This window comes from Dendrobates tinctorius, unplaced genomic scaffold, assembly GCF_039654945.1.
Source record: "Dendrobates tinctorius isolate UK_male_01 unplaced genomic scaffold, ASM3965494v1 ptg000126l, whole genome shotgun sequence".
Lineage (NCBI taxonomy): Eukaryota > Metazoa > Chordata > Amphibia > Anura > Dendrobatidae > Dendrobates > Dendrobates tinctorius.
In genome coordinates this window covers 29,374,688-29,398,340 of record NW_027361794.1, presented here as the reverse complement: position 1 = coordinate 29,398,340, position 23,653 = coordinate 29,374,688, and the positions used below count along the sequence as shown (strand labels likewise).

The 23,653-nt window shown below is 50.2% G+C and overlaps 2 protein-coding genes across 2 annotated transcripts in view; one reads left to right on the top strand and one right to left on the bottom strand.

Annotated features, from left to right (window-relative positions):
- Positions 1 to 11,551, bottom strand: part of LOC141047127 (uncharacterized) — a 91,640-nt gene extending 80,089 nt beyond the window's left edge. The window contains exon 1 of the mRNA XM_073542089.1: positions 11,440 to 11,551. The gene's annotated coding sequence lies outside the window, so the exon portion shown is untranslated. The remainder of the gene's footprint in view (positions 1 to 11,439) is intronic.
- The window catches only part of LOC141047128 (uncharacterized), a 34,759-nt gene continuing 22,549 nt past the window's right edge, over positions 11,444 to 23,653 (top strand). Inside the window, exon 1 of the mRNA XM_073542090.1 lies at positions 11,444 to 11,573. The gene's annotated coding sequence lies outside the window, so the exon portion shown is untranslated. The remainder of the gene's footprint in view (positions 11,574 to 23,653) is intronic.

Sequence of the window (23,653 nt, the reverse complement as noted above, 5' to 3'; positions counted from 1 at the left end):
TCGAACCCACGCCTCCACGTGGTGACTGCAGACGCTGAACACGCTCCCTGGTGCACAACAGCTTGCACCTCCAGGGACCAGTACTGCTGCTGTCAAGGAGTGGGATTTGAACCCACGCCTCCACATGTGGTGACTGCAGACGCTTAACACGCTCCCTGGTGCACAACAGCTTGCACCTCCAGGGACCAGTACTGCTGCTGTCAGGAGTGGGATTCGAACCCACGCCTCCACGGGAGACTGCAACCTGAACACAGTGCCTTAGACCACTAGGCCATCCTGACTGCTGACATTGACATGCTCCCTGGTGACACAAGAGTTTGCACCACCAGGGACTTCAGTACAGATCTGCTGTCCAAATCAGACATTGGGGCCCCTGGTGGGACTTCTGGCAAAGCCAGAGGGGACATTGGGATGTCATTTGAAAGCTAATTACCAGACTGAGGTGAGGGAGCAGTTCTTGGGGCTGTGTGGTGCTCTGTTGGGCATTTGTGCACCCTCAAGCCTGCACCACAAGGACCACTTTTATCCATGGACAGCGAGGCTCTGACCCCCTGAATTCAAATTCCATTTGGAGCAGGGGGACAAGTGATGTTGCTGTATGTAGGTGGCCTCCTGGATGATGTTCCTGCCAAGCTTGATTTGCCTGACCCCTTCTGCAGAGTAGTTAAGGGGATTGAGAACCCCCAAGACTGCCCCAGACTGAAAATGTCTTTTCAAATCTGCTGTCCAAATCAGACATTGGGGCCTCTGGTAAAGCCAGAGGGGACATTGGGATGTCATTTGAAAGCTAATTACCAGCTTCTTTTTCATTACTTTAGTTCTGCAGACAGATGGTAAACGCCATTGTCTGTAAAGACCCCGTTACACACTGCGATATCGCTAGCAATATTTTTGAACCCCTCTCCATAATCTTTGAAAATTCTTGGAGAACAGGAGAAGTGCCAGAAGACTGGAGAAGAGCAAATGTTGTTCCTATCTTCAAAAAGGGGAAGAAGGTGGACCCAGGCAACTATAGGCCGGTGAGTCTGACTTCTATACCAGGAAAGATCTTTGAACAAATTATTAAACAACATGTATGTCAATACCTGGATAAGAATGAAGTGATTAAACAGAGTCAGCATGGGTTTCTAACTAATAAGTCATGTCAGACTAACTTAATTTCCTTCTATGACGGTATCACTGATTGGGTGGATCAAGGAAATGCTGTAGATATAGTATATCTTGACTTCAGCAAAGCATTTGACAAAGTCTCTCATACAATCCTTATTGAAAAAATGACTAAGTATGGAATGGACAAGGCAACTGTTAGGTGGATTCATAACTGGCTTAGTGATCGGACCCAAAGAGTGGTCGTAAATGGCTGCACATCCAGTTGGAAGAATGTCTCAAGTGGGGTACCACAGGGCTCTGTCCTGGGCCCTGTATTGTTCAACATCTTTATCAACGATTTAGATGAAGGAATTGAGGGTAAACTGATTAAATTTGCTGATGACACAAAGCTAGGAGGGATAGCTAATACTAGAGAAGAGAGAGAGAGGATTCAAAAAGATTTAAATAAACTGGAGAAGTGGGCAGCAACTAACAGAATGGTTTTTAACAGGGAGAAATGCAAAGTACTACATCTGGGCAATAAAAATGAAAAAAGCATATATAGAATGGGAGGAATAGGGCTAAGTGACAGCACATGTGAAAAAGACTTGGGTATACTAATAGATCACAGACTGAATATGAGTCAACAGTGTGATGCAGCAGCAAAAAAGGCAAATGCAATTCTAGGATGTATTAACAGAAGCATACAGTCTAGATCACGTGAAGTCATTATTTCCCTCTACTCCTCTTTGGTCAGACCTCATCTGGAATATTGTGTCCAGTTTTGGGCACCACATTTTAAAAAAGACATCAACAAACTGGAGCAAGTTCAGAAAAGAGCGACCAGAATGGTGACCGGTCTGCAAACCCTGTCTTATGAGGAAAGGTTGCAGGATTTGGGAATGTTTAGTTTGCAAAAGAGAAGACTGAGAGGAGACTTAATAGCTGTCTACAAATATCTAAAGGGCTGTCACATTGTAGAAGGATCAACTTTATTCTCATTTGCACAAGGAAAGACTAGAAGCAATGGGATGAAACTGAATGGGAAGAGACACAGATTAGATATTAGAAAAAACTTTTTGACAGTTAGAGTGATCAATGAGTGGAACAGGCTGCCACGAGAAGTGGTGAGTTCTCCTTCAATGGAAGTCTTCAAACAGAGGCTGGACAGACATCTGACTGGGATGATTTAGCGAATCCTGCTTTGAGCAGGGGGTTGGACCAGATGGCCCAGGAGGTCCCTTCCAACTCTACGATTCTATATTGCTGTAAAGTCACCGATTTTGTGACGTTGCAGCGATATTGCTAGCGATATCCCTGCATGTGATACTTACCTCCGACCGGCTCCCCCGCTGGTTATCACTGATCGCGCGAGAAGCTCCTGGTCCATTCCTCGTCGGCCACTTCCTGCTGGGCTTCCTGTGGCGCCCAGGGCGGGAGGACGCAGGATCGCCGCGTCTGACAGGTAAGTAGCGATCCCCGTCCCCAGCAATGTCGCTGGTGAGATCTGCCTGTGTAGCAGCTCACTAGCGACCACCTAGCGATGCACCAGCGATCCTGACCGCGTCATATCGCTAGTCGGGATCGCTGGTGCATCGCTAGGTGTAACGGTACCCTAAGTGTTACAATGAGTCACTTCTAACTGGCTAGATAGAAAAGTTGCAGACTCTGTAATCTCAGGATAAATTACCGTATTTTTCGGACTATAAGATGCAACGGACCATAAGAACACCCCAATTTTCAGTAGGAAAATAGGGGGAAAAAAAATAATGTGTCAAATGGGGGTCCGTCTTACAGTCCGAATTCAGCTTACCTGGGAAGGGATCTGGCACAGGTGAAGTAGTCACAGGGGTCATTTAGTGGTCCAGGCTCGTGCGGTGGCGGCTCTGTGCTAGGGCAGGTTGGTTGTGCTGGGGCAGCTGCGCTGGGGGAGAGGCAGCTGCGCTGAGGCAGGGGCAGCAGCAGCGCTGGGGCAGGGGCAGCAGCAGCGCTGGGGCAGGGGCAGCAGCAGCGCTGAGGCAGGGGCAGCAGCAGCGCTGAGGCAGGGGCAGCAGCAGCGCTGAGGCAGGGGCAGCAGCAGCGCTGAGGCAGGGGCAGCAGCAGCGCTGAGGCAGGGGCAGCAGCAGCGCTGAGGCAGGGGCAGCAGCAGCGCTGAGGCAGGGGCAGCAGCAGCGCTGAGGCAGGGGCAGCAGCAGCAGCAGCGCTGAGGCAGGGGCAGCAGCAGCGCTGAGGCAGGGGCAGCTGTGCTGGGGCAGGGGCAGCTGTGCTGGGGCAGGTGGGCTCTGTGGTGGTGGCAGCGGGCGGCGCTCTGCGGTGCGGTGGTGGCAGCGGGCTGTGCTCCGGTACAGGGACGGCGGCTCCGCCGCGATTTCTTCGCAGCCCGGAGGCCCCCGCACTTACCTTGCTGGCCGCCGCCATGTTGCAGTGGCCTCCGGGAGCATGGACGCCGGAAAGAATCTGCCGCAGACCTCAAAATTTGAAATCTCATTTTCAAAAGTGAGAGCCGGCTAATGGTGCCAAAAATGAGAGCAATAGCTTTAACAACCGGTTCCACCGAACCGGGGAGAACCCGCTGAATCCCACCCCTGGCTGCGCCCCGAGGGCTCATAGTGCTGCGCTGTGTGGAGTGGGATTCGAACCCACGCCTCCACGTGGTGACTGCAGACGCTGAACACGCTCCCTGGTGCACAACAGCTTGCACCTCCAGGGACCAGTACTGCTGCTGTCAGGAGTGGGATTCGAACCCACGCCTCTACGGGAGACTGCCCCGAGGGCTCATAGTGCTGCGCTGTGTGGTGCGGGGTGGGCAGGGTCAGCGCTGCGCCCCCAGGGCTCATAGTGCTCCGCTGTGTGGTGCGGGGTGGGTGGGGTCAGCGCTGTGCCCCCAGGGCTTATAGCGCTGCGCTGTGTGGTGCGGCGTGGGCGGGGTCAGCGCTGCACCCCCAGGGCTCATAGTGCTCCGCTGTGTGGTGCGGGGTCATCTCCCATCTCCTCCCTGGCTCTGTGCTGCTGTGTAAGATCGCTTAGTGGTGGGGGAGGGGCGGCAGTGACTGGCCGGTGGGCAGGGTCACTGTGCTATGGGAACCAAGATCCGGCCTGCATAGAAGGTGGAAGAGGGAGGAGTCGTGTGACACGCCGAGCTGCCTGTGACTCATCCCCTGGCTCGGGGGGCGGAGTCAGCGCCGTGCAGCACACAAACAGTCTCTCCCTGGCTTGCAGTACAGTGAGGCTGGGGGATGGGCGGCCGGGCTCTGTGTCACGTGGCTCCGAGCCCACCCCCTGCTTTCTCGGTCTAACTGCAGCAACAATGACGTCACCTGAGCGCCAGATTTGAACCTTGGAGCTGCCGGCCGGTAACTGTATGCCTGTATGGGGTCAGCTGTGGGGGGAGGCAGGGGGTCCCTGCAGAGTGTATGGGGTCAGCTGTGGGGGGCACTGCGGGTAGACAGGGGGTCCCTGCAGAGTGTATGGGGTCAGCTGTGGGGGGCACTGCGGGTAGACAGGGGGTCCCTGCAGAGTGTATGGGGTCAGCTGTGGGGGGCACTACGGGGGGAGACAGGGGGTCCCTGCAGAGTGTTTGGGGTCAGCTGTGGGGGGCACTGTGTGGGAGACAGGTGGTCCCTGCAGGGGGAGGTGAGGACAGTGTATGGGCACAGCTGTGGGGGGCATGGCGGGGTACAGGCGTTCCCTGTGGGGTAGGGGAGGGTTAGGGGGGCTGTGTTGTCACTCTGCTGTGAACACTAATTATGAATGCAATATTTCCCTTATTAATTATTGTTTTTTTATTTCTCTGTCTCTCAGTAGGTAACACTTGGGGCAGTCGCCAGCTCTCTGTGTGTCTGCTGGCAATATACGCTCGTAGAAAAAGGGGTTAATGTACCAGTACAATTCATAGGACTTAATTTTTATTCTATGTCAAAATTCAATAATTTCCTTTTCCCTTTTTTTTTCCAATAGGTAACAAGGCATCGTGGACACTAAACTGGCTCAAGAACTGGCGGGACAAGGACACCAAGTTTGCCTAATGGACGACATCGCTATGGAGGAACACAGCTCTCCGGCCACCATCATCATGTGGAGCAGCTAAGCCTCTTCATCCTCGGTTTGGGTAAGTGACAATCCATGTATGTATGGTCTAAGGAGCGGTCATGGCACATGTACATACATGTATGTGTAAACATGTATATACAGTCAGCTGTCATGGCACTCGGGAAGTCACACCAGGGGGCTGTGTGGCCCTGTAGGCCTCTACACCACCACACAGCCTCCCGCAACCCGCTCTACAGCACCACACAGCCTCCCGCAGCCCCGTCTACACCACCACACTTCCTCCTCCAGCCTCTGTCTCCCCCCTCCAGTCCCTGACGCCCCCCCCTCCAGCCGCCTTCCTAATTTAGAGCTTTTGGTTTTTTTTATCAGCATAAATTGTCATTTAAGAAACGATTGTCCATTCAAGAAGAGATTTGTGTTGGCAGATTATCCTAGGAAAGCGTGTTAGATGATAATAATCGTGCTGCCCATCTCACCCGACGAGCAAGCAGCACCCTTGTTCGTTGGGTGAATTGACCTTTTAAGGGAGCCCGACGTACTCACTAAATTGTCCCTATCCCTAAGTTTTTTTGGATGCAGATTGCTCTCACACGAGTGTTTTTTTGATTTGGAAAAGAAAGAAATGAGGATGGAGAATCAAAACTTTAAGGCTAAAAAATATACTCACACATATATACACCAACTGTATAGACACACATATAAATATTTATGGTGTATACATTAGGCTATAAGACCTGGAGACTGTTATTACACATGCTGCCACTAGGTTTATTTTCTTTTCTTTAAAAAAAAAAAGATGCAACGGACCATAAGAACACCCCAATTTTCAGTAGGAAAATAGGGGGAAAAAAAATAATGTGTCAAATGGGGGTCCGTCTTACAGTCCGAATTCAGCTTACCTGGGAAGGGATCTGGCACAGGTGAAGTAGTCACAGGGGTCATTCAGTGGTCCAGGCTCGTGCGGTGGCGGCTCTGTGCTAGGGCAGGTTGGTTGTGCTGGGGCAGCTGCGCTGGGGGAGGGGCAGCAGCAGCGCTGAGGCAGGGGGGGCAGCAGCAGCGCTGAGGCAGGGGGGGCAGCAGCAGCGCTGAGGCAGGGGGGGCAGCAGCAGCGCTGAGGCAGGGGGGGCAGCAGCAGCGCTGAGGCAGGGGGGGCAGCAGCAGCGCTGAGGCAGGGGGGGCAGCAGCAGCGCTGAGGCAGGGGGGGCAGCAGCAGCGCTGAGGCAGGGGGGGCAGCAGCAGCGCTGAGGCAGGGGGGGCAGCAGCAGCGCTGAGGCAGGGGCAGCTGTGCTGGGGCAGGGGGCGGCGCTCTGCGGTGCGGTGGTGGCAGCGGGCTGTGCTCCGGTACAGGGACGGCGGCTCCGCCGCGATTTCTTCGCAGCCCGGAGGCCCCCGCACTTCCCTTGCTGGCCGCCGCCATGTTGCAGTGGCCTCTGGGAGCATGGACGCCGGAAAGAATCTGCCGCAGACCTCAAAATTTGAAATCTCATTTTCAAAAGTGAGAGCCGGCTAATGGTGCCAAAAATGAGAGCAATAGCTTTAACAACCGGTTCCACCGAACCGGGGAGAACCCGCTGAATCCCACCCCTGGCTGCGCCCCGAGGGCTCATAGTGCTGCGCTGTGTGGAGTGGGATTCGAACCCACGCCTCCACGTGGTGACTGCAGACGCTGAACACGCTCCCTGGTGCACAACAGCTTGCACCTCCAGGGACCAGTACTGCTGCTGTCAGGAGTGGGATTCGAACCCACGCCTCTACGGGAGACTGCCCCGAGGGCTCATAGTGCTGCGCTGTGTGGTGCGGGGTGGGCAGGGTCAGCGCTGCGCCCCCAGGGCTCATAGTGCTCCGCTGTGTGGTGCGGGGTGGGTGGGGTCAGCGCTGCGCCCCCAGGGCTTATAGCGCTGCGCTGTGTGGTGCGGCGTGGGCGGGGTCAGCGCTGCACCCCCAGGGCTCATAGTGCTCCGCTGTGTGGTGCGGGGTCATCTCCCATCTCCTCCCCGACTCTGTGCTGCTGTGTAAGATCGCTTAGTGGTGGGGGAGGGGCGGCAGTGACTGGCCGGTGGGCAGGGTCACTGTGCTATGGGAACCAAGATCCGGCCTGCATAGAAGGTGGAAGAGGGAGGAGTCGTGTGACACGCCGAGCTGCCTGTGACTCATCCCCTGGCTCGGGGGGGCGGAGTCAGCGCCGTGCAGCACACAAACAGTCTCTCCCTGGCTTGCAGTACAGTGAGGCTGGGGGATGGGCGGCCGGGCTCTGTGTCACGTGGCTCCGAGCCCACCCCGCTTTCTCGGTCTAACTGCAGCAACAATGACGTCACCTGAGCGCCAGATTTGAACCTTGGAGCTGCCGGCCGGTAACTGTATGCCTGTATGGGGTCAGCTGTGGGGGGAGGCAGGGGGTCCCTGCAGAGTGTATGGGGTCAGCTGTGGGGGGCACTGCGGGTAGACAGGGGGTCCCTGCAGAGTGTATGGGGTCAGCTGTGGGGGGCACTACGGGGGAGACAGGGGATCTCTGCAGAGTGTATGGGGTCAGCTGTGGGGGGCACTGCGTGGGAGACAGGGGGTCCCTGCAGAGTGTTTGGGGTCAGCTGTGGGGGGCACTGCGTGGGAGACAGGTGGTCCCTGCAGGGGGAGGTGAGGACAGTGTATGGGCACAGCTGTGGGGGGCATGGCGGGGTACAGGCGTTCCCTGTGGGGTAGGGGAGGGTTAGGGGGGCTGTGTTGTCACTCTGCTGTGAACACTAATTATGAATGCAATATTTCCCTTATTAATTATTGTTTTTTTATTTCTCTGTCTCTCAGTAGTTAACACTTGGGGCAGTCGCCCGCTCTCTGTGTGTCTGCTGGCAATATACGCTCGTAGAAAAAGGGGTTAATGTACCAGTACAATTCATAGGACTTAATTTTTATTCTATGTCAAAATTCAATAATTTCCTTTTCCCTTTTTTTTCCCAATAGGTAACAAGGCATCGTGGACACTAAACTGGCTCAAGAACTGGCGGGACAAGGACACCAAGTTTGCCTAATGGACGACATCGCTATGGAGGAACACAGCTCTCCGGCCACCATCATCATGTGGAGCAGCTAAGCCTCTTCATCCTCGGTTTGGGTAAGTGACAATCCATGTATGTATGGTCTAAGGAGCGGTCATGGCACATGTACATACATGTATGTGTAAACATGTATATACAGTCAGCTGTCATGGCACTCGGGAAGTCACACCAGGGGGCTGTGTGGCCCTGTAGGCCTCTACACCACCACACAGCCTCCCGCAACCCGCTCTACAGCACCACACAGCCCCGTCTACACCACCACACTTCCTCCTCCAGCCTCTGTCTCCCCCCTCCAGTCCCTGACGCCCCCCCCTCCAGCCTCCTTCCTAATTTAGAGCTTTTGGTTTTTTTTATCAGCATAAATTGTCATTTAAGAAACGATTGTCCATTCAAGAAGAGATTTGTGTTGGCAGATTATCCTAGGAAAGCGTGTTAGATGATAATAATCGTGCTGCCCATCTCACCCGACGAGCAAGCAGCACCAGGGTGGATAAAAATCTTGAATTTTTAAAAAAAATCAAAAACATCAGATTTTTTTGATTTAAATCAGATTTTTTTGATTTAAATCATTTGATTGCCGTTTTCATAATGTGATTTCAAACGGCAAACAAGTCCTTGGATATCCTTTTGACAGTATTTGCACTTTGCTCTTGCACCTTTCTTTCCAAGATCTGCTGCTGGCATCTCAACAAAATGAACCCAAATAGGGTCTCTCTTACGACCTGCTGCCATGGCTCACACAGATCACTTATGAAGTTTGTTACTACAGCCTGAGCCAAGCACTGCTGATGTTACTCCAGCCTGAGCCAAGTACTGCTGACTATCCAACAAGTTTGGGCATGTCAACTGAATGCAGGGAAAAAGAAACTAAACCAAATCTGAAACCAAGCTAGAAGTGTGGAATTAAAGGGGCAGTATGAACAAAATGTGGAGGCTATTAATAGTTTATACAATTAAGACATGCTGCTTTTAAACACCTACCTATTGCCATATAGTAAAACAAAAAAGATTTTTACTTACTTTGGGGTCCCCCCCTCACCCTGGCGTTAGATCGTTGCCCCTAGTTTCGTCCGTGTAACTATGGGCGCACATGCACACTGCTCTCACTTCTCATTTTAATCGTGATTTATATTAAAAAAAAACCTTTTGATTTAAATCAGTGATTTAAATCATGATTAAAATCATGATTTAAATCGATCCGATTTAAATAGAAAAAAATCTTTTGATTTAAATCGTGATTTAAATCATGATTTAAATCGGCGTGATTTAAATCAATCCACCCTGAGCAGCACCCTTGTTCGTTGGGTGAATTGACCTTTTAAGGGAGCCCGACGTACTCACTAAATTGTCCCTATCCCTAAGTTTTTTTGGATGCAGATTGCTCTCACACGAGTGTTTTTTTGATTTGGAAAAGAAAGAAATGAGGATGGAGAATCAAAACTTTAAGGCTAAAAAATATACTCACACATATATACACCAACTGTATAGACACACATATAAATATTTATGGTGTATACATTAGGCTATAAGACCTGGAGACTGTTATTACACATGCTGCCACTAGGTTTATTTTCTTTTCTTTAAAAAAAAACAAAAAAAAAAACTGTCGCTGTCAGGAGTGGGATTCGAACCCACGCCTCCACGTGGTGACTGCAGACGCTGAACACGCTCCCTGGTGCACAACAGCTTGCACCTCCAGGGACCAGTACTGCTGCTGTCAAGGAGTGGGATTTGAACCCACGCCTCCACATGTGGTGACTGCAGACGCTTAACACGCTCCCTGGTGCACAACAGCTTGCACCTCCAGGGACCAGTACTGCTGCTGTCAGGAGTGGGATTCGAACCCACGCCTCCACGGGAGACTGCAACCTGAACACAGTGCCTTAGACCACTAGGCCATCCTGACTGCTGACACTGACATGCTCCCTGGTGACACAAGAGTTTGCACCACCAGGGACTTCAGTACAGATCTGCTGTCCAAATCAGACATTGGGGCCCCTGGTGGGACTTCTGGCAAAGCCAGAGGGGACATTGGGATGTCATTTGAAAGCTAATTACCAGACTGAGGTGAGGGAGCAGTTCTTGGGGCTGTGTGGTGCTCTGTTGGGCATTTGTGCACCCTCAAGCCTGCACCACAAGGACCACTTTTATCCATGGACAGCCAGGCTCTGACCCCCTGAATTCAAATTCCATTTGAATTCAAATACAACACAAAAAACACAAAAAGTTGTGCATACAACTTATACCACAATGAACAGATTACTAATAAAACAATCCACCAGGAGTTAACAGTGGACATGTGGAGCTTTCATGTAGCCTCACTGTGCCCAGTAACATTGGCTGGTCACCCTACATGAGAAAAAATTGTAATATTCCAATATTCAAAACTCTGTCCCTGTCTAATTTCTTTGTAACAAGACATCAGATGATCGTAGATAAAGGCATTTTATTCAACTTTTCACAAAGTTAACAGAGAGGCTGTAAAAACATCGAGACATTTTTTGGCTTAAAAAAAAAAAAAAAAATTAAACTGATGAATCAGCTGGTAAGTTTTTTTGGATGTACAGTGGTCAGATGGATTTGAGAAGGACGTTCTCTCGGCAGACGGGTGCATGTTATACCCTATAGAATATATTCAGTGTACACGTCCTGGTGTGAAAAGAACCTAATATATATATTTTTTTTTTTTAGTCCAAAAACAGAAAAAAAATAGAGTGAAGGCAATCAGTTTCCACCAGACACAAACAAACCTAAGTTTGCTTCGGCCAGAAATCACTCGAAATAAAAGGGTTTCCAGGACCTTCAGGCCCCTGAAGCTTAAAACTAGCGAAGAGACTGGGGAGGTGAAAAGTAAATTATATATATATATATATATACACCACCTGCCCAGACTGGACTGATGACGACCCGACCAGAACCCATGTGAGGCCTAGTCGGCCCCGGTAACTGAAAAGGCCACTACTGTTATGCTTTTAATCCTTTCCCAGTCATATAAAAGAATTTAAAAAAAAATGGCCGGAGAGTTGCTATATGGCGCAAGTTCCCACCCAAAAAAAGTTTCTAACACATTCAGTTACAAATGTGTAATTTTCCTACATCTGAGGGGGAAAAGGCCACCATGGAGGTGTGTGTAAGAAGGTATGGCCGCTCCCAGGGTCCTCCGTCACATACAGAGGCCTAGAGACATCACCGGCCTCACACGGCCCCGAACTACGCGCACAGACTGAAGAAGAAGGGGCTCCGCCATTACCTGAGGAGATTGTGCGCCTCCATGCTGCGGTTCTGGAGCACACCACGGCCACACGGAGCGGGGGGGACGGCATTATGGTATCAGGCCGCCGAGATCTCCCCCTCACGAAAACCTCCTGACTCGGCGGAGACACGGTGAGGAGGACCGCAGCCGCTGCTACAGATGGCGGCACTTCCGCCTGTGCTCCGCCACCACAGGAACTAAAATGGCGGCCGGGCGGGGAAGTGACGTGTGGTGAGGAGACGTGGGAGGCCGGACTGAGTCATGGAGGAGGCGACGGTGGTGTCGTAATGTTTGCTGTGGAGAGCGCGCAGCAGAGGAGCGGAGCTGTCAGCGGGGAAGAGCGCGGCACAACACAAAGCCCGGAGGAGGGAGCGGCGACACCCCGCAGAGGACAGAAGGGAGACGGTGTGTGGGGGGAGAGAGTGGGGGGAGCAGAGGCTGAGCATGGGGGGGAGCAGAGGCTGAGCATGGGGGGGAGCAGAGGCTGAGCATGGGGGGGGAGCAGAGGCTGAGCATGGGGGGGGAGCAGAGGCTGAGCATGGGGGGGGGAGCAGAGGCTGAGCATGGGGGGGGAGCAGAGGCTGAGCATGGGGGGGAGCAGAGGCTGAGCATGGGGGGGAGCAGAGGCTGAGCATGGGGGGGGAGCAGAGGCTGAGCAGGGGGGGGGAGCAGAGGCTGAGCATGGGGGGGAGCAGAGGCTGAGCATGGGGGGGGGGAGCAGAGGCTGAGCATGGGGGGGGGGAGCAGAGGCTGAGCATGGGGGGGGAGCAGAGGCTGAGCATGGGGGGGAGCAGAGGCTGAGCATGGGGGGGAGCAGAGGCTGAGCATGGGGGGGGAGCAGAGGCTGAGCATGGGGGGGGAGTAGAGGCTGAGCATGGGGGATGAGCAGAGGCTGAGCATGGGGGGGGGGAGCAGAGGCTGAGCATGGGGGGGGGGGAGCAGAGGCTGAGCATGGGGGGGAGCAGAGGCTGAGCATGGGGGGGGAGCAGAGGCTGAGCATGGGGGGGGAGCAGAGGCTGAGCATGGGGGGGGAGCAGAGGCTGAGCATGGGGGGGGAGCAGAGGCTGAGCATGGGGGGGGGAGCAGAGGCTGAGCATGGGGGGGAGCAGAGGCTGAGCATGGGGGGGGGAGCAGAGGCTGAGCATGGGGGGGAGCAGAGGCTGAGCATGGGGGGGGGGAGCAGAGGCTGAGCATGGGGGGGGGAGCAGAGGCTGAGCATGGGGGGGGAGCAGAGGCTGAGCATGGGGGGGGGAGCAGAGGCTGAGCATGGGGGGGGAGCAGAGGCTGAGCATGGGGGGGGGAGCAGAGGCTGAGCATGGGGGGGAGCAGAGGCTGAGCATGGGGGGGGGAGCAGAGGCTGAGCATGGGGGGGGGAGCAGAGGCTGAGCATGGGGGGGGGAGCAGAGGCTGAGCATGGGGGGGGGAGCAGAGGCTGAGCATGGGGGGGGGAGCAGAGGCTGAGCATGGGGGGGGGAGCAGAGGCTGAGCATGGGGGGGGAGCAGAGGCTGAGCATGGGGGGGGAGCAGAGGCTGAGCATGGGGGGGGAGCAGAGGCTGAGCATGGGGGGGGAGCCGGAGCTGGAGTGTGGTGGACGGGAGATAAAACACAACCTTAGTATGTAGGGCTGTGGAGTCGGAGTCGGAGCTCATTTTGGTGGAGTCGGAGTTGGTATAAAATGGACCGATTCCGACTCCTAAAATATATAATAAATTGGGTACAGTAGTTCAATGCAGAATGTGCTGAATATTTTTTCATAGGAATTTGGGAAAGTTATGAAATGTCCTATAAATGGCTGTTCTATTCCTGATCTAAGGCTACATTCACACACAGCGTTTTTGCTGCGTTTTTTGAGGATACGTTTTTCAGTTGCAAAAGCAGATCAGCTTTTTAAAAACTGCATCACCTGAAAGGTTTTTGAGCTCATAGATAATGTTTTCAATATCAGAGCAGATTTCTAATCTGCTTTTATTTATATATCTGTCTATCCATATCATATCTGTACCAAAAAGAATGAAAGCCGGATAGCACACAGACTAACACTCCTTTTTTTTAGCACCAGTCAGGTCCACCTCATAGCTGCCCAAAAGGACGCCCAGGACAGGCATTGCTCGTCTTCAGTAACATCAACTGATAGTTGGAATAAATATACTGCATTCACCACCACATCTTCTTAAGGTGCAGGCTTTATTTTCAAGTGTAGGGGTGTGCAGTATGAGGTTCTGCCCCCCCCAGGTTTGATCCTGGCTACGCCCATGATGTGGATGTAGCCTGAGGATCTAGGCTTTGTCTTAGCCGAGATAAGTCATAGTGTGTGTGTGTGTGTATATATATATATATACACACACACACTACAGACCAAAGGTTTGGACACACCTCAATCAAAGCGTATTCTTTATTTTCATGACTATGGTTTAATAAGTGGGATTTCTTGCCTTATAAATGGGGTTGGGACCATCAGTTGTGCAGAAGTCTGGTGGATACACAGCTGATAGTCCTACTGAATAGACTGTTAGAATTTGTATTATGGCAAGAAAAAAGCAGCTGAGTAAAGAAAAACGAGTGGCCATTATTACTTTAAGAAATGAAGGTCAGTCAGTCCGAAAAATTGGGAAAACTTTGAAAGTGTCCCCACGTGCAGTGGCAAAAACCATCAAGCGCTACAAAGAAACTGGCTCACATGAGGACCGCTCCAGGAAAGGAAGACCAAGAGTCACCTCTGCTGCGGAGGATAAGTTCATCCGAGTCACCAGCCTCAGAAATCGCAGGTTAACAGCAGCTCAGATCAGAGACCAGGTCAATGCCACACAGAGTTCTAGCAGCAGACACATCTCTACAACAACTGCTAAGAGGAGACTTTGTGCAGCAGGCCTTCATGGTAAAATAGCTGCTAGGAAACCACTGCTAAGGACAGGCAACAAGCAGAAGAGACTTGTTTGGGCTAAAGAACTCAAGGAATGGACATTAGACCAGTGGAAATCTGTGCTTTGGTCTGATGAGTCCAAATTTGAGATCTTTGGTTCCAACCACCTTGTCTTTGTGCGACGCAGAAAAGGTGAACGGATGGACTCTACATACCTGGTTCCCACCGTGAAGCATGGAGGAGGAGGTGTGATGGTGTGGGGGTGCTTTACTGGTGACACTGTTGGGGATTTATTCAAAATTGAAGGCATACTGAACCAGCATGGCCACCACAGCATCTTGCAGCGGCATGCTATTCCATCCGGTTTGTGTTTAGCTGGACCATCATTTATTTTTCAACAGGACAATGACCTCAAACACACCTCCAGGCTGTGTAAGGGCTATTTGACCAAGAAGGAGAGTGATCGGGTGCTACGCCAGATGACCTGGCCTCCACAGTCACCAGACCTGAACCCAATCGAGATGGTTTGGGGTGAGCTGGACCGCAGAGTGAAGGCCAAAGGGCCAACAAGTGCTAAGCATCTCTGGGAACTCCTTAAAGACTGTTGGAAGACCATTTCCAGTGACTACCTCTTGAAGCTCATCAACAGAATGCCAAGAGTGTGCAAAGCAGTAATCAAAGCAAAAGGTGGCTACTTTGAAGAACCTAGAATATAAGACACATTTTCAGTTGTTTCACACTTTTTTGTTAATTATATAATTCCACATGTGTTAATTCATAGCTTTGATGCCTTCAGAGTGAATCTACAATTTTCATAGTCATGAAAATAAAGCAAACTCTTTGAATGAGAAGGTGTGTCCAAACTTTGGTCTGTACAGCCATGGCTAAAAATTTTGAGAATGACACAAATAATAATTTTTACAAAGTCTACTGCTTCATTTTTTCTAATGGCAATTTGCATATACTCCAGAATGTTATAAAGAGTGATCAGCTTAACAGCAATTACTTGCAAAGTCAATATTTGCCTAGAAAATTAACTTTATCCCCCAAAACACATTTCAACATCATTGCAGCCCTGCCTTAAAAAGGACCAGCTAACATTGTTTCAGTGATTGCTCCATTAACACAGGTGTGGGTGTTGATGAGGACAGGGCTGGAGATCAATCTGTCATGATTAAGTAAGAATGACACCACTGGACACTTTAAAAGGAGGCTGGTGCTTGGCATCATTGTTTCTCTTCTGTTAACCATGGTTATCTCTAAAGAAACACGTGCAGTCATCATTGCACTGCACAAAAATGGCCTAACAGGGAAGAGTATCGCAGCTAGAAAGAATGCACCTCAGTCAACAATCTATCGCATCATCAAGAACTTCAAGGAGAGAGGTTCCCTTGTTGCCAAAAAGGCTCCAGGGCGCCCAAGAAAGACCAGCAAGCGCCAGGACCGTCTCTGAAAAGTGCTTCAGCTGTGGGATCGGACTACCAGCAGTGCAGAGCTTGCTCAGGAATGGCAGCAGGCAGGTGTGAGTGCTTCTGCACACGCTGTGAGGCGGAGACTCTTGGAGCAAGGCCTGGTCTCAAGGAGGACAGCAAAGAAGCCACTTCTCTCCAGAAAAAACATCATGGACAGACTGATATTCTGCAAGAGGTACAGGGAGTGGACTGCTGAGGACTGGGGTAAAGTCATTTTCTCTGATGAATCCCCTTTTCGATTGTTTGGGACATCTGGAAAACGGCTTATTCGGAGAAGACCAGGTGAGCGCTACCACCAGTCTTGTCTCATGCCAACTGTCAAGCATCCTGAAACCAGGGCCGCCATCAGGGCATGACAGGCCTTACATGTGTATGGGGCCCGGTGATTAGGGGGGCCCGACCATGCTGGCAGCCCGATCCGCGCTGGGGCCCCCCTACATTTTATACAGGCTTCTGCAGCTATATTTTAAATTCAGACTCAGCGCCTGCCGGGCCCCTCGGGCAGGCCCCCCCCCCGCACCATGGTCCAGCCAGTGCCGAAATCCCCCCCTGCACAATGGTCCAGCCACAGCTCCGCCCTCACCTGACGTCACACACTGCTCTGCTCCTCCACTTCCTCATTCAGTCAGTGTGCCACGTGGGACTGGGAGAGGGAGGGAGCCTCGCCGCTGGAGCACAGCCAGATAACAAGGTAAGAATTTTTTTTTTTGAGAGCGGCTATCCAGGGAGCCTGGGGCATAATGCTGGACACTGGGGGCAGAATGCTGGACACTGGGGGCAGAATGCTGGACACTGGGGGCAGAATGCTGGACGCTGGGGGCAGAATGCTGGACGCTGGGGGCAGAATGCTGGACGCTGGGGACAGAATGCTGGACGCTGGTGGCAGAATGCTGGATATGAGGGCAGACTGTGAGACGGGGCAGAATGCTGGACATGGGGCAGAAGAATGCTGGACGCTGGGGCAGAATTCTGGACATGGGGCAGAAGAATGCTGGACGCTGGGGCAGAATTCTGGACATGGGGCAGAATGCTGGAGACTGAGGCAGAATGCTGGACATGGGGGCAGGCTGTGAGCTGGGGCAGAATGTTGGATACAGATACTGCACAGTACCACTCATCCTGTATATATATACACTGCACAGTACCACTCCTGTATATGTATATACTGCACAGTACCACTCCTGTATATATACACTGCACAGTACCACTCCTGTATATGTATATACTGCACAGTACCACTCCTGTATATGTATATACTGCACAGTACCACTCCTGTATATGTATATACTGCACAGTACCACTCCTCCTATATATACACTGCACAGTACCCCTCCTCCTGTATATATACACTGCACAGTACCCCTCCTCCTGTATATATACACTGCACAGTATCCCTCCTGTATATATACACTGCACAGTACCCCTCCTGTATATATACCCTGCACAGCACCACTCCTATATATACACTGCACAGTACCCCTCCTCCTGCATATATGCACTGCACAGTACTACTCCTGTCCTGTATATATACACTGCACAGTACCACTCCTGTTCTGCATATATGCACTGCACAGTACCACTCCTGTCCTGTATATACACTGCACAGTACCACTCCTGTCTATATACACTGCACAGTCCCACTCCTGTATATATACACTGCACAGTACCACTCCTGTATATGTATATACACAGCACCACTCCTGTCTATATACACTGCACAGTCCCACTCCTGTATATATACACTGCACAGTACCACTCCTGTCCTGCATATACACACTGCACAGTAACACTCCTGTACATATACACTGCACAGTACCACTCCTGTATATACACTGCACAGTACCACTCCTGTCCTGTATATATACACTGCACAGCACCACTCCTCCTGTCCTGTATATATGCACTGCACAGTACCACTCCTGTCCTGTATATATGCACAGCACCACTCCTGTCCTGTATATATGCACTGCACAGCACCACTCCTGTCCTGTATATATACACTGCACAGCACCACTCCTCCTGTCCTGTATATATACACTGCACAGTACCACTCCTATATATACACTGCACAGTAACCCTCCTCCTGCATATATGCACTGCACAGTACCACTCCTGTCCTGTATATATACACTGCACAGTACCACTCCTCCTTTCCTGTATATATACACTGCACAGTACCACTCCTCCTGTCCTGTATATATACCCTGCACAGCACCACTCCTGTCCTGTATATATACACTGCACAGTACCACTCCTCCTGCATATATGCACTGCACAGTACCACTCCTGTCCTGTATATATACACTGCACAGTACCACTCCTGTCCTGAATATATCCACTGCACAGTACCACTCCTGTCCTGTATATATACACACTGCACAGTACCACTCCTGTCTATATACACTGCACAGTTCCACTCCTCCTGTATATATAAACTGCACAGTACCACTCCTGTCCTGCATATACACACAGCACAGTACCACTCCTCCTGTATATATACACTGCACAGTACCACTCCTCCTGTCCTGTATATATGCACTGCACAGTACCACTCCTGTATATATGCACTGCACAGTACCACTCCTGTCTATATACACTGCACAGTCCCACTCCTGTCCTGCATATACACACTGCACAGTACCACTCCTGCATATATACATTGCACAGCACCACTCCTGTATATACACTGCACAGTACCACTCCTGTCCTGTATATATACACTGCACAGTACCACTCCTGTCCTGTATATATACACTGCACAGCACCACTCCTCCTGTCCTGCATATATGCACTGCACACTACCACTCATGTCCTGTCTATATACACTGCACAGTACCACTCTTGTCTATATACACTGCACAGTCCCACTCCTGTATATATACACTGCACAGTACCACTCCTGTCCTGCATATATACACTGCACAGCACCACTCCTCCTGTGATGTATATATACACTGCACAGCACCACTCCTGTATATATACACTCCACAGTACCACTCCTCCTGCATATATGCACTGCACAGTACCACTCCTGTCCTGTATATATACACTGCACAGTACCACTCCTGTCCTGAATATATCCACTGCACAGTACCACTCCTGTCCTGTATATATACACACTGCACAGTACCACTCCTGTCTATATACACTGCACAGTTCCACTCCTGTATATATACAATGCACAGTACCACTCCTGTATATATACACTGCACAGCACCACTCCTGCATATATGCACTGCACAGTACCACTCCTCCTGCATATATGCACTGCACAGTACCACTCCTGTCCTGTATATATACACTGCACAGTACCACTCCTGTCCTGAATATATCCACTGCACAGTACCACTCCTGTCCTGTATATATACACACTGCACAGTACCACTCCTGCCTATATACACTGCACAGTTCCACTCCTGTATATATACACTGCACAGTACCACTCCTGTCCTGCATATACACACTGCACAGTACCACTCCTCCTGTATATATACACTGCACAGTACCACTCCTGTATATAGAAAGTACCAAACAAAGAAGCAGTCAAAAAATCCATAAAACTATGATATTTATTAAAGATAATTTAAAACATTAATAGATATGGACACACAGTGTTTGGACAGGGAAAAGGAACAGCATATAAATGAACACAATGGTCATGAAGGGCCAACGAAGCTGCAAACACCCCGCCAGGATAGTAAAATGCAGAGCTAGATGGTATAGCTAATAAGAGTTAAGGGGTTATATAAAGTATAATAAGACAAATCATACAGCAAGTGCTACAATCCTTCATAAGAAGTATACCCTGACAAAGTGCAAATGCGCACATGCAAAATTGATGTATAATACACGTCATACTAATGACCTAATAAACTGCATTACTATACCTGAAGTACGGGGGGAAGCAGCAAGGTCGGTCCTATCCCCGACGCGCGTTTCGGAGCTAGAAAAACAACTTCCTCAGGGAAGCACCACTCCTCCTGTCCTGTATATATACACTGCACAGTACCACTCCTGTCCTGTATATATAAACTGCACAGCACCACTCCTCCTGTCCTGTATATATGCACTGCACAGTACCACTCCTCCTGTATATATAAACTGCACAGTACCACTCCTGTCCTGCATATACACACAGCACAGTACCACTCCTCCTGTATATATACACTGCACAGTACCACTCCTCCTGTCCTGTATATATGCACTGCACAGTACCACTCCTGTATATATACACTGCACAGTACCACTCCTGTCCTGCATATACACACAGCACAGTACCACTCCTCCTGTATATATACACTGCACAGTACCACTCCTCCTGTCCTGTATATATGCACTGCACAGTACCACTCCTCCTGTATATATACACTGCACAGTACCACTCCTGTCTATACACACTGCACAGTCCCACTCCTGTATATATACACTGCACAGTACCACTCCTGTCCTGTATATATACACTGCACAGTACCACTCCTCCTGTATATATACACTGCACAGCACCACTCCTCCTATATACACTGCACAGTACCCCTCCTCCTGTATATATACACTGCACAGTACCACTCGTGTCTTGTATATATACACTGCACAGCACCACTCCTCCTGTCCTGCATATATGCACTGCACAGTACCACTCATGCCATGTATATATATACACTGCACAGTACCACTCCTGTCTATATACACTGCACAGTCCCACTCCTGTCCTGCATATACACACTGCACAGTACCACTCCTGCATATATACATTGCACAGCACCACTCCTGTATATACACTGCACAGTACCACTCCTGTCCTGTATATATACACTGCACACTACCACTCCTGTCCTGTATATATACACTGCACAGCACCACTCCTCCTGTCCTGCATATATGCACTGCACAGTACCACTCATGTCCTGTCTATATACACTGCACAGTACCACTCTTGTCTATATACACTGCACAGTCCCACTCCTGTATATATACACTGCACAGTACCACTCCTGTCCTGCATATATACACTGCACAGCACCACTCCTCCTGTGATGTATATATACACTGCACAGCACCACTCCTGTCCTGTATATATACACTGCACAGTACCACTCCTCCTGTATATATACACTGCACAGTACCACTCCTCCTGTATATATACACTGCACAGTACCACTCCTCCTGTATATATACACTGCACAGTACCACTCCTGTCCTGTATATATGCACTGCACAGTACCACTCCTGTCCTGTATATATACACTGCACAGTACCACTCCTGTCCTGCATATATGCATTGCACAGTACCACTCCTGTCCTGTATATATATACACTGCACAGTACCACTCCTGTCTATATACACTGCACAGTTCCACTCCTGTATATATACACTGCACAGTACCACTCCTGTCCTGCATATACACACTGCACAGTACCACTCCTCCTGTATTTATACACTGCACAGTACCACTCCTGTATATACACTGCACAGTACCACTCCTGTCTTGTATATATACACTCCACAGCACCACTCCTCCTGTCCTGTATATATACACTGCACAGCACCACTCCTCCTGTCCTGTATATATACACTGCACAGCACCACTCCTCCTGTCCTGTATATATACACTGCACAGCACCACTCCTCCTGTCCTGTATATATACACTGCACAGCACCACTCCTCCTGTCCTGTATATATACACTGCACAGCACCACTCCTCCTGTCCTGTATATATACACTGCACAGCACCACTCCTGTCCTGTATATACACACTGCACAGTACCACTCCTGTCCTGCATATACACACAGCACAGTACCACTTTTCCTGTATATATACACTGCACAGTACCACTCCTGTCCTGTATATATACACTCCACAGCACCACTCCTCCTGTCCTGTATATATACACTGCACAGTACCACTCCTCCTGTCCTGTATATATGCACTGCACAGTACCACTCCTCCTGTCTATACACACTGCACAGTCCCACTCCTGTATATATGCACTGCACAGTACCACTCCTGTCCTGTATATATACACTGCACAGTACCACTCCTCCTGTATATATACACTGCACAGCACCACTCCTCCTGTATATACACTGCACAGTACCCCTCCTGTATATATACACTGCACAGTACCACTCGTGTCCTGTATATATACACTGCACAGCACCACTCCTCCTGTCCTGCATATATGCACTGCACTATCCACTCATGCCCTGTCTATATACACTGCACAGTACCACTCCTGTCTATATACACTGCACAGTCCCACTCCTGTATATATACACTGCACAGTCCCACTCCTGTCCTGCATATACACACTGCACAGTACCACTCCTGCATATATACATTGCACAGCACCACTCCTGTATATAAACTGCACAGTACCACTCCTGTCCTGTATATATACACTGCACAGTACCACTCCTGTCCTGTATATATACACTGCACAGCACCACTCCTCCTGTCCTGCATATATGCACTGCACAGTACCACTCCTGTCTATATACACTGCACAGTCCCACTCCTGTATATATACACTGCACAGTCCCACTCCTGTCCTGCATATACACACTGCACAGTACCACTCCTGCATATATACATTGCACATCACCACTCCTGTATATACACTGCACAGTACCACTCCTGTCCTGTATATATACACTGCACAGTACCACTCCTGTCCTGTATATATACACTGCACAGCACCACTCCTCCTGTCCTGCATATATGCACTGCACAGTACCACTCATGTCCTGTCTATATACACTGCACAGTACCACTCCTGTCTATATACACTGCACAGTCCCACTCCTGTATATATACACTGCACAGTACCACTCCTGTCCTGCATATATACACTGCACAGCACCACTCCTCCTGTGATGTATATATACTGCACAGCACCACTCCTGTCCTGTATATATACACTCCACAGTACCACTCCTCCTGTATATATACACTGCACAGTACCACTCCTCCTGTATATATACACTGCACAGTACCACTCCTCCTGTCCTGTATATATGCACTGCACAGTACCACTCCTCCTGTATATATACACTGCACAGTACCACTCCTCCTGTCCTGTATATATACACTGCACAGCACCACTCCTCCTGGCCTGTAAATATGTACTGCACAGTACCACTCCTGTCCTGCATATATACACTGCACAGCACCACTCCTCCTGTGATGTATATATACACTGCACAGCACCACTCCTGTCCTGTATATATACACTCCACAGTACCACTCCTCCTGTATATATACACTGCACAGTACCACTCCTCCTGTATATATACACTGCACAGTACCACTCCTGTCCTGTATATATGCACTGCACAGTACCACTCCTGTCCTGTATATATGCACTGCACAGTACCACTCCTGTATATATACACTGCACAGTACCACTCCTCCTGTCCTGTATATATACACTGCACAGCACCACTCCTCCTGGCCTGTAAATATGCACTGCACAGTACCACTCCTGTCCTGTATATTTACACTGCACAGCACCACTCCTGTCCTGTATATATACACTGCACAGTACCACTCCTGTCCTGCATATACACTCTGCACAGTACCACTCCTCCTGTCCTGTATATATATGCACTGCACAGTACCACTCCTCCTGTATATATACACTGCACAGTACCACTCCTGTATATACACTGCACAGTACCACTCCTGTCCTGTATATATACACTCCACAGCACCACTCCTCCTGTCCTGTATACATACACTGCACAGCACCACTCCTTCTGTCCTGTATATATACACTGCACAGTACCACTCCTGTCCTGTATATATACACTGCACAGCACTACTCCTCCTGTCCTGTATATACACACTGCACAGCACTAATCCTCCTGTCCTGTATAT